Source organism: Python bivittatus, unplaced genomic scaffold (genome assembly GCF_059951505.1).
Source record: "Python bivittatus isolate LINGU-HERP-01145 unplaced genomic scaffold, Pbiv_v1 ctg000740_np1212, whole genome shotgun sequence".
In the NCBI taxonomy this organism is placed as follows: domain Eukaryota; kingdom Metazoa; phylum Chordata; class Lepidosauria; order Squamata; family Pythonidae; genus Python; species Python bivittatus.
Genome location: NW_028277106.1, coordinates 172,592 through 189,085, shown reverse-complemented (window position 1 = coordinate 189,085; position 16,494 = coordinate 172,592). Strand labels below are relative to the sequence as shown.

The 16,494-nt window shown below is 47.1% G+C and overlaps 1 long non-coding RNA gene across 1 annotated transcript; it reads right to left on the bottom strand.

Annotated features, from left to right (window-relative positions):
• Nucleotides 1-1,586: 1,586 nt before the first annotated feature.
• On the bottom strand, nucleotides 1,587-15,412 carry LOC148214064 (uncharacterized). Its single transcript, XR_015793525.1, has 3 exons — nucleotides 15,375-15,412; nucleotides 7,233-7,339; nucleotides 1,587-7,126 (listed from the first exon to the last, which is right to left on the bottom strand). It is a non-coding gene; the product is annotated as an uncharacterized LOC148214064 (long non-coding RNA).
• Nucleotides 15,413-16,494: the final 1,082 nt, after the last annotated feature.

The window sequence follows — 16,494 nt, the reverse complement described above, 5'->3', positions numbered from 1 at the left end:
CCACATCCGTTATCTAATCTGCATTCTTGTATTTCTTTGGGTTTTCCCATAGCTGCACCCAGAACTGCACTATTTCTTCTTTGTCAGGTGTCCACTAGTTCATTGCAGTCTCTCCATTGATGGATCGGTCAAAATGTTTCTGGAAATTGGAGAATCTGCCTTGAATACTGTGCAATTCAAGCTTCATATTTGCTGATCTTGGCTATAGCTATTGTTTGCTGCTTTATTATTTCCAGTGCTTCCTTGAGCTTCCTTGTTTCTAGGCGATATTTCTTTATCAGCTATTTTTTGGTCTTCTTGTTCTTCAGCTTCTTTTCTTTTGTCTGTTCTAGCTTTTCTAATACCATATTCATCTTGAGATTCAGGCATTGCAAGTAAAGCTGAAAGCATGGTAGGTAGGATCACCATAAGGGCACCATCTAAAATTGAGAGAGAAGGAGACCATGGATGAAAGACAGATCAGTGAGTGAGCACTGAGGACCCTTTTGAAATGAACAGCATCACTGATCAGAACTGGACACTGTTTCAGTGGTGCAGACCATGGTGAGCAAACTGAGACCTTTGGACCAAATTGCTCAAGTGTTGTGATCCCTGGAGCCAAAACTCAGTGTCCTGGTTCCTTAACCTTTTGAGGAAGGAAATACAAAAATGAACTTCCTCCAACCTTAGAATAAAAAGACAGAAAAATCAGGCCTAGGCGAAGAGAGTGACATGGGCCCCTTCTACCAGGGGCATCCTTGGGAGGGTCAAAAAAGTCAAGATGGTAGCCATGACTGCACAATCAAAACCCTGCCCCTTTTATGGGCATTACATACACATGTAAAAAGAAATAGGCCTTTCCTCATGTTGTAGCCACCATCTTGACTTTTTTGACCCTCCCAGGGATACCCCTACTCTTCACATTACCCTCCCACTGATGACCATTTGGCTTGATTGACTGGGTGATTGATCCATACTGTGTTTGACTTCTAGCTTCTGGTCTGCTGCAACAATAACTCATCACAGTACAGACAAATGTGCCATCATGTTATCCAGGTGTTTGACAGCACCAAACTGCTGGACAAATGTTGACTGTTCAATAGATAACTTCCTCATCTGTAAGAGGAAGCCAGATAAAAAGTACACATAGAACCTCAGCCGCGTTCAGGAACCTGAAACTGGATTGCTGCAACAGGCTAAGCCTCCCCTCCCCTCCCCTCCCCTCTCCTCTTGGATATCCAGCAGGGTTCCTGAAATGCATCATTGAAGAGCTCAGGTCTCTGGCATCCATGTCCAAGACCAGGTTTCCACTGGGCTTCTTTGAGCTAGAGAAAGAGACCTTCTCTTCCAACTCATAGACTCTAGGTGCTACCAAAATGAAAAGTGGAATAGTTCAATCGTACCCACTTTTCTGCTAAAAATAAATTAATTTTGCATATTGCCTTCTGCTTCCTTGCTTGGTTCTTCTGACTTCATGCATATTTTCCACCCTCCAACAATATATACATTGCACACCCTTGACAATGATTATTTTTGTCATGTTTATTTTATTAAGAATAGATGCAACCAATATTGCAGTATTTGTAATGCTGCAATGTAGTATTATGATAAGGTAGCCATATTAAATTAGCAAAGAGAAATAGCAAGAAAAATACGAATGAATGATAAAAGGAGAAAAACCTGTATTCACTAATCAACTTTATTACCAATAGCTTCATGACTTGAACAAGAGGAGCAAAAAGACAGATCATGATTCCCAAACCTTCCTAAGGGAAGTGACTAGAGATCAGTAGAGAGGGGCATTCCTGCATCAGGGCTCCATAGTCACTTGGAGGCAAAGGAAGTCAGAGAATGCTACTTTTAGACACATTTCAGGAAAAAGACATTTCAGGAGGTTGCCTTCTCAGTGAGCTGGGCTGAAAATGGTAGAACCACTCCCTCTTCATTTCTGACCTGGAATTTCTGCTTCTGGATGAAGTGGTTAGGCACAGGATTTTTGCACAAGTCCCAAGGCACCATCTCTCTTAATATTTATTTTTATTTATTTATTTGATATGCCACATTTATATAGCTGCCTATCTCACACAAAGTGACCATGGGTGGTGTACAGCAATTCAATAAAATAACAGATGGAGAAAAACAGTCATTAGAAAAAGATAAAAAAAAATTATTAAAATAAAAACATTATCAAAAATTTAAAAAAATTTAAAATTTAAAATATACAAACCCCATGGAGAGAGCAGAATATCAATCATAGTGGAGCCATCTAAGAATGTCTCTGATTCCCAAAGAACCCAGGCCTGATGATGTTACCAGGTCTTGAAGGACTTCCTAAACGACAGCAGGGAAGGGATGAGCCTCACTTCAGGGGGAGAAAGTTCCATGAGGAGGGAGCCAAGGCAAGAAGGCCTGCTGCCTGGGACCCACCAAATGCAAGTCCCTGGTTGTTGGAAAGCATAGCATGCCTTCCCTGCTGGATCTAATGCGATGGGCTGATGTGATCGAGGAGAGGCCATCCCTCAGATAACCCAGTCTCATGTCATGAAGGGCTTTAAAGGTCAAAACCAAAACCTTGAATTGGACCCAGAAGGAAGCTGGCAGCTAATGCAGCTTGTGGAGCAGAGGCGTAACATGTGCTCTTCTAGGGGCACACATAAGTGCCCATGCTGCTGCATTCTGCACCAGTTGAAGCTTCCAGATCCTCTTCAAGGGCAGCCCCATGTAGGGTGCATTACAGTAGTCCAATCTGGAGGTGACTAGGGCATGAGTGACTGTGAGCAGAGCCTCCCAATCCAGGAAGGGCGCAATTGGCGCAAAACACAAAGTTTTGCGAAGGCCACCTCCTAGCCATGACTGCCATGTGCTCTTCAAGCAGGAATCATGAGTCTAGGAGGACCCCCAGATTATGCACCAGGTATGTCCGGGGCAGTGCCACGCCATTCAGTACCAAAGATGGCATAGTGCTAGAACTAGAAGGCCTCAAAACCCAATTCCACTCAGTCTTGCCAGGGTTCAGCTGAAGCCAGTTGTTCCCCATCCAGACCCTCACAGCCTCCAGGCACTGGGATAAGGCGTTCACAGCATCACTCAATTCACCAGGGGCAGAGATGTATAGTTGGGTATCATCAGCATACTGATGATACCTCACCCCATGGCAACGGATTATCTCACCCAGCAGTCTCATGTAGATATTAAATAGGAGAGGGCAGAGCACCGAACTCATTGGCACCCCACGCAATAGGGGCTGAGGGTGGGACCTCTCCTCCCCAATCATCAAGATCTGTTGATGCATCAATTTTAAACTTAAATCCACCGAGTCAAATTTAACATTTTTAAAGTCCACTGATGTTCCATTATTGGGTTTCCAGTTCTTTAATCCATGAGACATAAATGTCCTTAACGTCAGCTTAAAAAATATTATTTAATATTTTGATATAACTCCATGAATGTGATAGCATCTCAGGTTTCTTAGATGCAGCATCTAGTCCATAGTCAGCCATTTACACATGCTTGAGTTCATTATATTGTCATTGCTGTGAATTAGGGTTTGGTCTAGTGGTTAAAACTGTTTGGTCTAATGGTTAAGGCACCAGGCTAGAAACCAGGAGACTGTGAGTTCTAGTCCCGCCTTAGGCACGAAAGCCGGCTGGGTGACTTTGGGCCAGTTCCTTTCTCTCTCAGCCCAACTGACCTCATGGGGTTGTTATTGTGGGGAAAATAGGAGGAGGAAGGAGCACTAGTTATGTTCGCCGCAAATTATTTATAAAAATAAGAAAGGCGGAATAAAAAAAATCTAAAAAAAAATTCTATTTGAAGTTGAGATAAATGACCAAATAGAATCAATTAGATTTCACAGACAAGCCTTTAACATGATGATTATCAAAGCTTATGCTCCAACTGTGGTTGCTAAAGGAGGGTTGAGTTTATGACCAAGTTCTATCTGAAATCAACTGAACTCGCAGGCAAGATGCGGTCAGAGACTGAAATGCCAAAGTTGGAATAGTAAGGAGGAAAATGTAGCTTTCCAAAGCCAAGGGAGACAAAGGTCTCAGGAAGGATCTCCACAAAGAATTTCAAAAGACAGAAGAAACAGTATTATAATAACATCTGTAAAGACATCAAAGGTGGGAGCAGACATATAAAAACTGCAAGTTTTCCCAAAGATCTCCAGACTCAGAAGGAAGTTCCCAACTCAAATTGGTATGCTAAAGGACACTGATGGATAGATAGTGATTGACTGAAAGATGATCAAACAGAGATGGATTATGCTGAAGTTCTGTTCTATAGAGATGTCAACATCCAAGACACCTTAGAAGATATTCCCTGCTTACAAGAATCTCTAGTACTAGAAGATGAAGTTAGATCAGCACTCTGGTCATTAGCAAGTTGGACGGCTACAGGAATTGAGGGAGGATCTACAGAAATATATCAAACAAAGGGAATAAAATCAGTAAAGATCCTAACCAAACTATGCCAACAAACCTGGAGAATAACAGAGTGATCTTGGAAGAGGTCAATCTGCATATTCATACCAAAGAAAGGAGTCTTAATGCATCATTAATGTGCATCCCTCACAGGAACAAACCCAATGAGTCAGCAGAGCAGGACCTGGGGTGAAGGTAAGGACACAGCATAGTAGATGTTGTATATATAGTACATTAGGAAATGTCTCCTCCAAGTGAAATCTGCCCAGCCCTTGTGACTGTAGGAACTCATCCAATAAAAGGGAGCTTACCAGCTCCTTGGGTTCCCAGTTCCACCAGAAGACTGCTAGCATTGTTTGGAAGTTTCTGTTTCGTCTTGTTTCTAGCCTGTAGCTGGAATCTGCTCCCTGTAATTTAAGTCTATTATGCTCTTACTGCACTCTGGAATGATGGTGGGCATGCCATGAGCTTCTTTTGTGTGATGCCCTTTTGGTATTTGAAGGGTGCATCACATTCCCCCTTGGTTATCTTTTCTCAAAGCTGTTCTCATTTCCAAGAAAAGTTGCTTCCAACACTCAGATGGGTGGATTTACAAAGTGCCCCTTTTGGGTGAGATTCAGGCCAATTTGCACCTTATCAGCTGTGGTTCTAGAAATCTTCCACCATATATGTGTGCCAGATTTCTAAGCCCAAAGGTACATTTATTGAAACAAAACCAAGCGAGGTTGATACATGTAGTCCTCAGGTTATGTCTATTTGTTCAGCAACTGTTCAAAGATACAATGGCACTGAATGACGGGGACTTATGACAGGTCCTCAAAGTTCTGGTCATCATAGCATCTCCATAGTCATGTTATCATGATTTCTGACATTCCCTGCCGGTTTCCCACAAGCAAAGTCAATAAGGAAGCTGGGAAGAAGTTGGAAGTCTCAGTCACGTGAAGTCCTTGCTTAATAACCCGTGCAGTCCTCACTTGCAACCAGGACTGCCAGAACTGCCATCGCTAACTGATGGGGTCATGTGATGTCATGCCTTACAACCGCATTGCTTAGCTGTCAATTGCTGTTGTAAGCCAAGGACTACCTATAATAAAAAGAATGCAAAGGACAGCTTGGTCTTCCTTGATCTCTGCACTGCAGAGCCTCCATTATGCATTGCTAATAGTGGGGGAGCCTTTATTGGTTGTTGATTGATTTCCAGGTGCCGATTTTGACCTATGAAGCCTTTTATGATTTGGGGCCCAGTGGGACCGCCTACTCTGGCCAGTACCAGTCAGACCAATTAGATCACTAGGGGTCCAACCAATCTCACATTTTCAGGAGGTCCGAGGGACTGAAGCGAGGAGGTGCTGTTTTTCTGAAGCAGCGTCAACGTTGTGGAGCAACTTCCCGGCGGAGGTTAACTGTCCCCTCTTTGTGGACATTTCTGAAATTGTTGAACACGGAGCTGTTTGGGAGAGACTTCCCCTGATTTCATGATGTCATCTTTAATTCTCAGTTTTACTGCTTTTATTTTTGTCTGTTTCTTTAGTGCTGCTTTTATTGTTGTTGTTGAGCCTCTTAGGTGGTTTGATATGTTAAAACACTGTGGAGGTTGTAAAATGTTCCATTATATTGTCGTGGAATTTTTGCCAAAGACAGAAGCACAACGCTGAGGAGAAGAACCATGTTCATTGCAATGATCCTTGGGTGCCTGCTTTCCAAGAAAGAGGGAACATAAACAATGGAAAAGCATAGAATTTATACATTTTTGAGGTTGAGAGGTGGGAAATCTGAGGGATCTGATTGGAGGATAGGTTTGGATAGGTGTTAAATGGGCAATAAGTGGTTTTTCTATAATGAGATAAGAACCATGGCAAGCCCTTCAGCAGACAGCTGATGGCCCTCCCATTGTTTCAGTAGGATAGCGTTAAGAGGGCTCTTTCTGGCAGCGGAAGATGGTCACTCTTGGGTCACGCAGTAGCTTGGAGCTGATCCTGTTTTGCACGAGCAAAGAATGGCAGAAGGAGGTGGAGGAAAGAGATTGCGGGAGAGGCCGGGGAGGGGGGCAGAAATAGAAGGAAGGGGGAAGGGGGAGTAAAGAGTTTGCTGGAGAGGCAAGTGGGGGGGGGGGAGAGTTTCCAGCTTTATTTTATTATTTTTCCATCACGATATTCTATGAATGTCACATACAAAGGCATAATGATGGCAGCAGGGTAGAGATGTGATAAATAAATAAACCAAACCTCTATACTGATTTTGATGCAAATCTTAGGATGGTGGGGGGGATGCATATGGGTTCTGGGGGGCTTTAAGTGGTCCATGTCTGTAGTTGCCCATCTCTGAACTGAACGGAATGAATATAGAAAAGATAGGCTCTTTTTTCATTTTTTACTGGCCTCTTAATTAGCCGAATCAGTGTTTTTCATCTCTAAAAAGGACCAAGGAAGCCGATGTGAAAACCTGAGTTCTTCCATGGCTCCACACTGGGTGATTGGGGCATCTGTTTTTAAGAGGCAGGTTCACCTACTGACCTCTTTGTTTGTCCCCTGAGTTCATAAAATACACCTTTGTGCATCATTCAGCAGAGCTAGGTCATCCATTTTGTCTCAGGTTTCATCTTGCAAATGCCGCATATTTGTTCATGACAGGGAAAATTTTCCCAACAGCTCATATTGGTTTTACATGCATTAAGGATTCTTGCACATGGCTCTCTTCCTTGTGGAAACCCAGAACTCCAGTGTCTGAAAAGAAGAAACAAAAGCCATCAGTCCTCCAGGAAAAATGAGTATCTTTTATAGACTATGGAGCAGGAAATAAATTTTTAGCCCATTCACCCTCTCCCCTCACCTCAGTGGGAGTTCCCAACAACTCATTATTTTGGCCTACAGTTGATGTGGCTGAGAAATAGAGCTGGGGGTCATCCGCATCCTGGTGACACATCTCTGTTTCCATCCCTTTTAAACAGGAAATAGATTTATTATATATCTCTAGGTAGCTTTCTTTTTTTTAATGACCATAGGTACCCTTCTTGGCTGCTTCAAGGGTTGGGGCTTGGGGAGAATTTTGGAGTGGTTCCATTCCTCCCTTAGCAGGTGGTTTCAGCTGGTGGTGATAGGGGAGGAGAAGTCTTGTTGATGGCTACTCATTTGTGGGGCACTGCAGTGTTTGATCCTCTCCCTCATTATTTTCTATTGACAGGAAGCCATTGGGGAAGGTCCTCCATCAGTTTAGGATTCAGTATCACCACAACCCTAAAGATAACCCAACCTTACATCACCGTCCCAGGCCAAGGGGGTGATGCCGTGGAAACCTTGTGCCTGGAGACTACTAGCATCCTGATGGGAGAAAACAGATGGAGGCTGAAGCCAAGCAAGATGGAGTTGCTATTAATTCATTTGTGGTTCCCAGTCAGCTCCAGTGTTGTCTTCTGAGTGGGATGTACTGCTACTTAGGGACTAGGTCCATGACTTGGGTGCTCCTGGACTTGAGGCTGTGGCTGGATAGGCTGTTTACTACCTATGGCCCTATCTGGAGGGCAAAGACTTTGAAACAGAAACTCAGGGCCACATCACCACACCATTAAATGTGAGGCATCATGTTTCATGTTTTTATATACTGCAGATGTTTTATTTATAGTTACTCTGAATTTTTGTTATATTATCTTTTAAGTTGTATTATGAATGTTACACTGTAAATGTTGCAATTCTTCTCAAAGCTGCCATGAGTCTGTCCAAATTTGGTAGCAAATAAAATAGAAGCCAAACTGATTTGCGTTAATTGAAATGTGCCTCATCTCACATTCACTGAATTCCTCCCCTACCTGCTTCTCATAATCTCTCACAACTGAAAGAAATCAGACTGGGGAGGAACAGTGAAAGCAAATGAAGTAAAGATTTCAAGATCATGTTTTTACCTCCAACTAGCACTAAATATGCTTTTTTGAAATCCACATGGTTCTCGCTTATTTGCCAGCTACATGGGGCTGGATGCCAAGGAAGGAAGAAACCCTAACTGAGGCAGGGGTTGGAGAATCAAAAGGGAATTGAGATCTAGATGTGACTGTATGTTTAAACACTGTATACGTTGGATTGAAATAAGCTGTTTCCTTTTCTCCATCCTTCATATGTTGTTCTATCTGAATAACATGTGTGTCTAGATGGGTTTTCCTCCCTTTTCGCTCCTGTAAGACCCTTACAGCCTCCAGGCACTCGGACAGCACTGCAACAGCATCACCTGCCCGGCCCCAGGTAGAGATGTAGAACTAGGTGTCATCAGTGTACTGATGATACTGTACCCCAGCCGTCGGATGATCTCACCCACTGATTTCATGTAGAAGTTAAAGAGGGGAGAGCCCTGAGCCCTGAGGCATCCCACACTGCAGGAGCCCAGGGCTTAGCTTTTCCTCATTCACCAGCACCAACTGGAACTGGCCACGGAGAAAGGAGAACCACCACAAAATTGTGCCGCCCAATCCTAACCCCCAGAGCTGGTACGGAAGGATACCATGGTCGATGGTATTGAAAGCCGTTGAGAGATCCGGGAGAGCCAGGACAATTGTACCAACCCCAACCCAGGCCCTCAAAAGGTCATCAGCAAGCGTGACCAATGCCATCTCAGTGCTATACCCTGGCCTGAACCCAGACTGAAAAGGGTCCAGATAATCTGCTTCCTCCAGGGCCCTCTGAAGCTGCATGCCAACCATGCTGTTAACAACCTTTCCCAAAAAGGGAAGGTTGAAGACTGGACAAAAGTTATTTAGCATGGCTGGGTCCAAGGATGGCCTCTTGACAACCACCCCCTCCCACAAAGTACCACCCTCTCCCACAAAGAGTCATTAACCACTGATTGGACCCAGCCACATGCTATCTCCTGGGAGGCCTCAACCAATCAGGAGGGGCACGGGTACAGAATGCAGGTGGCCGAGCTCACAGCCATGAGGACCCTGTCCACTTCCTCAAGGTCAACTGGCTCGAACTTCTCCCATAACAGGTGAGGGGCAGCTGCTGAGAACTCTAGGCCAACAGGGAGTGGTCTGTCCATGGCAGGGGACAGATGTTAATGCCCCCTGAGACCAGGTCACGATGCCACTGCCCCGAGGCAAACACCAGATTCAACGTGTGACCCCCTGGTGTGATTTGGGCTATGAGTAAGTTGAACCAGGTCCATGGATGCCATGATGGCCATGAACTCCTATGCTGCCTCAGACCCCCAAGCCCAGAGATGGCAGGTTGAACTCTCCCAGAACTATAAGCCTGGGGAACCCTAATGCCAGCTCAGACACCAAGTCCAGGAGCACAGGCAGAGATGCAGCTGCGCTGCACAGAGGAAGCAGCAATCCCCACTGATCCCAATGGCCCAACCTCACAAAGAGGGGCTCACATCCAGTGACAACTGCCACATGCCCACCCCTGCCCTAGTGTTGTGGCTAATGCCACACTCAAAACCCGAGAAGGCACATTTCAGAGAGGGGAACCCCCCCTTCAGCACCCATCCAGATCCCAGTAATACAAACCAGGTCAGCTCTCTCATCTACTGTACGATCAGATCGTGCATGAAATGGGCTTTATTTCAAGTTGATCTAGCATTAAGCAGCAGCAGCAGCTGGAGACCAGAGCCACAAAGTTCTGTAACCAAGGGTTTCCAAGGGCTGCAGGGCTCTGGTAAGATAGTGGAGGGCAGGAACCCCATGATTGTCCCTTTAGTGGTATGGCTGGATTAATTTTAATATCTCTTTGCACCTACCTTGACTGGATTGGAAGGACTGGACCTCTGGATCTGGCTTTTTGGCTTTTCAGCTGGTTTGGAGCTGAGGATTGTGTTTGTTACATTGCCACGCCCTGGAGCTGAGCACGTTGGAGCTGGGAGGTTCTGAGGGTGGAGGAGCAGGCTGGAGATTGAAGGAGTGGGTTGGGGTGGTCAGTGGAAGCAAGCAAACGCTGCGATTTTTGGACCGGCGGTGGCCTCGTTAGGAAATTGGACTGTGAGCTGGCTGCACTGGGATGCCTGGCTGTTGAAAGAGCTGGCTGGAGGATGGGCCAGAGGAAGAGGTGCTGGCTGCTCTTTGGACCTGGCGCTGGTTGCCTCTGTTGTGCTGGCTGGAGCCGGGTGCTGGCTCGACTGTACGGTTGCCTGGGACTTTCCATCTGCAGAGGCCATGCCGGACTCTGGAGCCCTGGGGTTTTGAGGGTGGCTGGGGAGAGGGACAGCAGCAGAGTGGCTGTCTGCTATGGACCTTTTCCCCACAGGGCCTCTCCCTATGTTAGCTCCAAAGAGAGGGAAGATATTATTCCTTGCCTCCCCACTCTGGCTGCCAGTTAGGCACCTTTGTTTGCTGGTATGATGCCCCCCTTGGGGTAAGAGCCTGAGGAGGGGGTTGGTTGGACTGGGTGAATGGGAAGGGAACTCTAACCAGCGGGGGAGAGCGGCTGGAATGGGTTCCTGGTGGGTGTGAACGTGAATGTATGTTTGTGAGCGTGTGCATTTGTGGGAAGAGTGGGGGAGCTGATTGGGATACCTGGCTTCCACTCCCTGGGATGGATGCTATGGGAAGTTCCAGGCCTTGGGAACTGGGGGACCTGGAGAGGAAGATGCTGCTGCCTTCAGGGTGTGTGTGTGTGTGTGGGGGGGGGGGGGAATGGGGAGGTTGTAGTATTGTGGTGTCAGGCATGGGGAGATACGGCAGTCACTCCCAGGAAACGCGGACCGATGTTTCATACCGGTTTTGCTTTCCAGCTCCTTGGTCTCAGCCCCTGTACCTGGACAACAGACCTTCAGAGGCCCTAGTTTCTGGCTGCTGCTCTTAAATCCCTGTACTAAGGTCTCCCTCATCATAGATGAGAGGGCCAACCTTCCATGCATTACCAAGGCCTGGCTGGGCCCAGAAGGGGGAGTGGCACTTTCTGAGATATGCCCAGCTGGGTTTCAGGTGTGGCACCAGCCAAGAGTCTGAGGTAGGAGTGGTGGTGTGGCAATTGCCATCCAAGAATCACTTATGGCTTTCAGGGGTGCTGCCCTGCAGGTCGCCCTATTCATTAAGCTGGGCTTTAGGGATCAGCTGGGACTGTTGCTGTTGTATCAGCCTCCCTTGCTACACAGCAGCCTCCCTGCCTGAGTTCCTTGATTCCATTTCTGGGCTGGCAGTGGAGTTCCCCAGACTTATGGTTTTGGGGGGCTTCACTCCGCCTTCTCTGGAGTGGGGCCCGAGGTGATTCAGGAGTTCATGGCCACCATGACAGCCATTGGCCTATTCCAGGTCATCCAGAGCCCGACATGGGACAGTGGCCATAAACCAGATCTGCTGTTCCTGACAGAGCAGTGGCTATGTGATCTGCAATTGGGAGAGCTATGATGTCCCCTTTGTCATGGTCAGATCATGCCGATTTCTATAGGATTCTCTGGTACTTCTATCCACTGCAGGGAGGCTGGATATATTAGATTGGCCCACCCATGGCAACTGATGGACCTGGATGAGTTTCAGATGGAGCTGAGGATTGTTCCTGCTGATCTGCTGCACATTCCATCTGAAGCCTTGGTTGCTGCTTGGAATAAGGGGGCAGCTGAGGCTTTGGATCAGTTTGCGCCCATGCAACCTCTGCCCTCTTGGGCATCCTGTCATTCTCTGTGGTTTCAGAGGAGTTGAGGGGGATGAAATGAAAGAAGAGATGTTTAGAGCATTGCTGGAGCTCAACTAAGGATGAACTCCTTAAAGGTGTTGACCTATAAAGCCCTTCATGGCATGGGACTGGGTTATTTGAGGGATCACCTCTCCCTGATTTTGTCTACCTGTCCCACCAGATCCAGCAGAGAGGGCATGTTACAGGTTTCATCGTTTAGAGAGCTACATTTGCCAAAAGCTAGGTGGCAGGCCTTTTCTGCTGTGGCGCCCGCGTTGTGGAATCTTTCCCCCCTGAGGTGAGGTTGATCTCATCACTTCTGAGCTTCCAAAGGTCCGTCAAGACTTGGTTATGTCAGCAAGCCTGGGGACTTCAGAATACGGGTGAACTAGTGAGGTGGCTCCATAATTATTAACAACTCTCTGTCTATTATTTATTTGTATTAGCTGTTTTTATTGTTTTTAATGTTTTTAAATAATTAATAATGATAATGGCTTTAGGTATTTATTGTTTTAGCTCTGTTGTATGCCACCCAGAGTCACTGGCTTTGTGAGATGGGTGGCTATGTATATTAGATAGATAGATAGATAGATAGATAGATAGATAGATAGATAGATAAAAATAAACCAGATCCTGAGGCTGAGCAAAGGGGGCAAGGATCCTGTAGCCACTACCACTTCCTTATCCTATGCCAACCCAGTCCATCTTTAGAATCTCTATGGTAGCAGCCCCAAGAAGAAGGGCAGGGGCTAAGTCCTCCAAAGTCCATTCTGCACTGCTTAACAGGTGATCTGCAGTGCTTCTGAGCTCCACGGCCTGCCGCCCACTCACCAGGGGGCTTCTGCGATGAAGACACCACCGCCTGATGCAGTCCCACTCAGCATTCCCCATCCAGATGCCACTGAAGCCAAGTGGTCTTATTTTTATTGGGCTCACTTCTGCAAAGCTTCAGCTCTCATCAGGAGTTTGCCCTCCTGGCAACCGTTCCTTCTCCGGTCAACTTCCAGCTCTCTGCCCATAGCCACCAGCTTTTGTGGGGGCTGACCTCCAGCTGCAGGTCAAAATCCTCTGTATAGGCCAGGACTAGTAAGGCCCACCTCTAGTCTGCCCGTGTTTCTGCTGGGGCCTGGTTCTTTGGCACCTGCATTGCCAGTTCATCAGCTTGGTTCTCTTTGGAGAAAGAATCCCGTTGGTGTCCACCCAGGCCTCAACAGCCACCTAGTTCCAAGGATACTCGGTGTGAGTTGGGAAAAGGGATGTTCCTTGGTAAAAAGACTGCTGCGAAATGCAATGATGAATTAAAAGGAAAAGAGCACTCTCCCCATCCCTAATTGTCTACCTAAGATGGGGTGACCTTTTTACCATTTTGGGGTGAGGCATTTCCATGCAATCCTAAAGAGCAGGGAAGTTTCATAGTGTTAAGATATTGGATGAGGACGTGGGAGATCCAGTCCACCCTCACTGTGGAAACTCACTGGGTGCCTTTGGATCAGTCATCCTCTCTCAGCCCAATCAGCCCCATAAGTTGTCATGGTAGGGAAAATCCAGAGGGGTGTGTGTGTGTGTGTGTGTGTGTGTGTGTGTATCCTTGAGCTTCTGGGAGAAAAGCAGCATATAAATCTAATCAATCAGTCCTATGCCTCTCCTGAAACCATCTGCCTAGATAAGATAGCTCTTCTCCAATGAATTAGTCTAGAAGAAGCTGTGTGTGATATTAACTCAGAAACATAGCACCTGTTTTGCTTGTGGACGGGCTCAGCTCGAATCCAAGTAAAACTGACACCCTAGGAAAGACATTATAGGTAGTCCTTGGTTAATGACCACTCATTCTGTGACCAATCAAAGTTGCAACGGGACTGAATGAGTGGTACTTACGACCGGTCTTCGAAGTTCTGGCTATTGCGCCACCCCCATGGTCATGTGATCACAATCCAGGCCCTTGGCAACTGGCTCATGCTTACAACGGTTGCAGCATCCCATGGCCACGTGACTGCCATTTTCAACTTTCCCTGCCAGCTTCACACAGCAAAGTCAATGAGGAAGCCATTAGGGAAGGTTGCAAGTAGCTCCTGCCGCTTTCTCTTCGAGGAGCCCTGCTATAGAGTACGAGATTGCTGGGATCTTGTACTCTGTAGCATGTGCTTGTGCCACTGCGCCCCCTCCCCAGCCCACCCACACTTGCATGGACCACAGCACCCCTCCCCAGCCTACCAGCACTCACTGCAGCACCCTCCCCCCCACCTCACTCTGTAGTACACACCCACCCTTCAGCTTCTGAGCCACCAGGGACTTCCAACTTCCAGCTGGCTTCCTCATTGATTTTGCTTATAGGGAGCTGACAGGAAGTTGCAAGTCCCAGTCACACGAGGTCTTTGCTTAATGATCTGCGATTATTGTTTAACAATAGAAATGGGGAGAGCTGGGATTGCTGTCACTAAGCAATGTGGTCATGTGACATCACATTTTATGGCCGTATCACTTGATTAGGAAATTCCAGTCCTAATTACCGTTGTTAAATGAGGGCTACCTGTAGTTCCACCAGGGCTCTCAGGAAAGGAGCCCCATAGTAATTTGTTGGCAAGACAGTCAATGGTGGAATAATTGTAAGATGGATACGGCATCTCTTGTGTGGGATATCTATATTGGCTGATTAGCAGGAAGCCTTGCAATTCCTTCCCATTGCCAGGAACACAAGAGGAAGGCAGGTCAATTATGAGGAAGGGCTGTTGGCCGTGTTGGGCGTTGGGTGGGATCTGAATGGGGCACACCAGCAGATCCCCCTTCCCCAGGAATAAGCTTTTAAATGACAGCCTCCAGTCTTCCCCTTTTAAGAGGGCACATGACCGCACTGCAAACCCAGCACTGGAATAATAAAGACTTTTTTCAGATTTAAATAAAGACAACCAAATAAAAGTTTGAGAAGATACGCTGGCAACCCCAAAGCACCCAAGCTGAGATCTGTGAGCAAAGCTGCAGATCCGCCACCTGTAAACAGGCTGAGCAAAACACCAAGGCAAAGAGTGAGAAAAACCACCCCGCTGAGCCACCGCAGGAAAAGAACGGAAAGGTCCCTCCCATCTCTGGGAAAGCCTTCCCTGCCAGCTGGTTCTCCCAGGGCCTTTTAGTTCTGAATCGCAGGCCCAGCGAGGAAAATGCCGCCTGCGGGGCCCTCCAAGCCCCAACCGCCTGGCCAAAAGCTCAACCTTCAACTCGCCCTCTCCTCGACTGCCCCTCCATCCCTCCCCCACCGCTGGCCGAGGAGTCCCTCGCCAGCCTGCAGAGCCTAGGTCTGCTCCCGGGGCTGAGCAGGGCAGAAGCAGCGCACCCCGCAAGAGCCTGAACCAATTTCTCCTCTGCCGCCCCCCTTTGTACCTACAGTTGGACCTTCCTTCAGGAGCCTGAGACCGTTTGCTTTCTTTATGATGTAGAATACTCAGCTGCTGCTGCTCGCCGATTGGCTTGCTGTGCTGCCCAATCGGCATTCAGCACTTAGCCTTCCGTTTCCTCCTCCGACCCTCAGAAACTTGTGCATTTCAGATGCTCCTTAGCAAAAATATTTCAAGGCAAATTTTCTTCTGCTAGTCCAAAATTGCCTGACTGGGATTTCCTTGGTAGAAGCAAATAGACGCTAAGGACCTGCAAAGCCAATGCAGGCCTTCTTGAGGATTGCAAGACGTGACCAAATCTGTTAGGGAAAAAAAATCAGTCCAGGGGAAAGCCCAATCTACAGATTGCTGTGGGTTTGGTTTTCTTTTTCTTTCTAGAAAGGATTAAAATCCTCTGGCAAATGACCATCTCAGGGTTTTGAGCTGTGTTCCTTGAAATCCTGCTTTATAAAAGATGCCATCACTTTGTCTTCTAGGACCAAATATGACATTTAGAGTGACAATACCATCTTTGCCTTCTGAGATTATAGGGAGATGCTCTAAAGGGATTTTGTGGAAAGGCATGCTGTGTTCGGAGGGAACGTCGATGCCTTTCCTCTGAATGCAATGAGATGCAATATAATTCCAGAAAAACAAAATGGGGGTGGTGGGGTGAACTTTGGGGCCTGTCAGGGCTGCTGTTTTGCTGGTGAGCGCCAGAGATGGAGTGAAGGAAAAGGAGCAAACAGCAGCTCCCTTTTGGCCTTGAAGGGCAGCTGAGCTGTCATGGGGCCTGATGAGCTGATCTGGCTGCTAGCCAGAGCTGGTGTGGGGAGATTCTGAGTCAGCAGTCCTACTGGTGGAGCAAGGTATATAGGTGTTGGGGAGTAGTGCCGGGGGGGGGGGGGGGCGGCCTGCCCACCTCCTCAATTGCTGTGGGACATGCTGCTAGAGTAATCCAAAATTCTACTTTATTGTAGGGTACATTAACAGAATCAAACAGGAAGTTTGAAAGTACATTTCTCCCCCCATCCCCTTTACAGCCCGAGAAACTAGGGAGGGTTCCTTCTGAGCTGCTTGCCCTGGCCACATTTCTGCTGTTGGCTCAGCTGCCTTTCATATGACCATTGT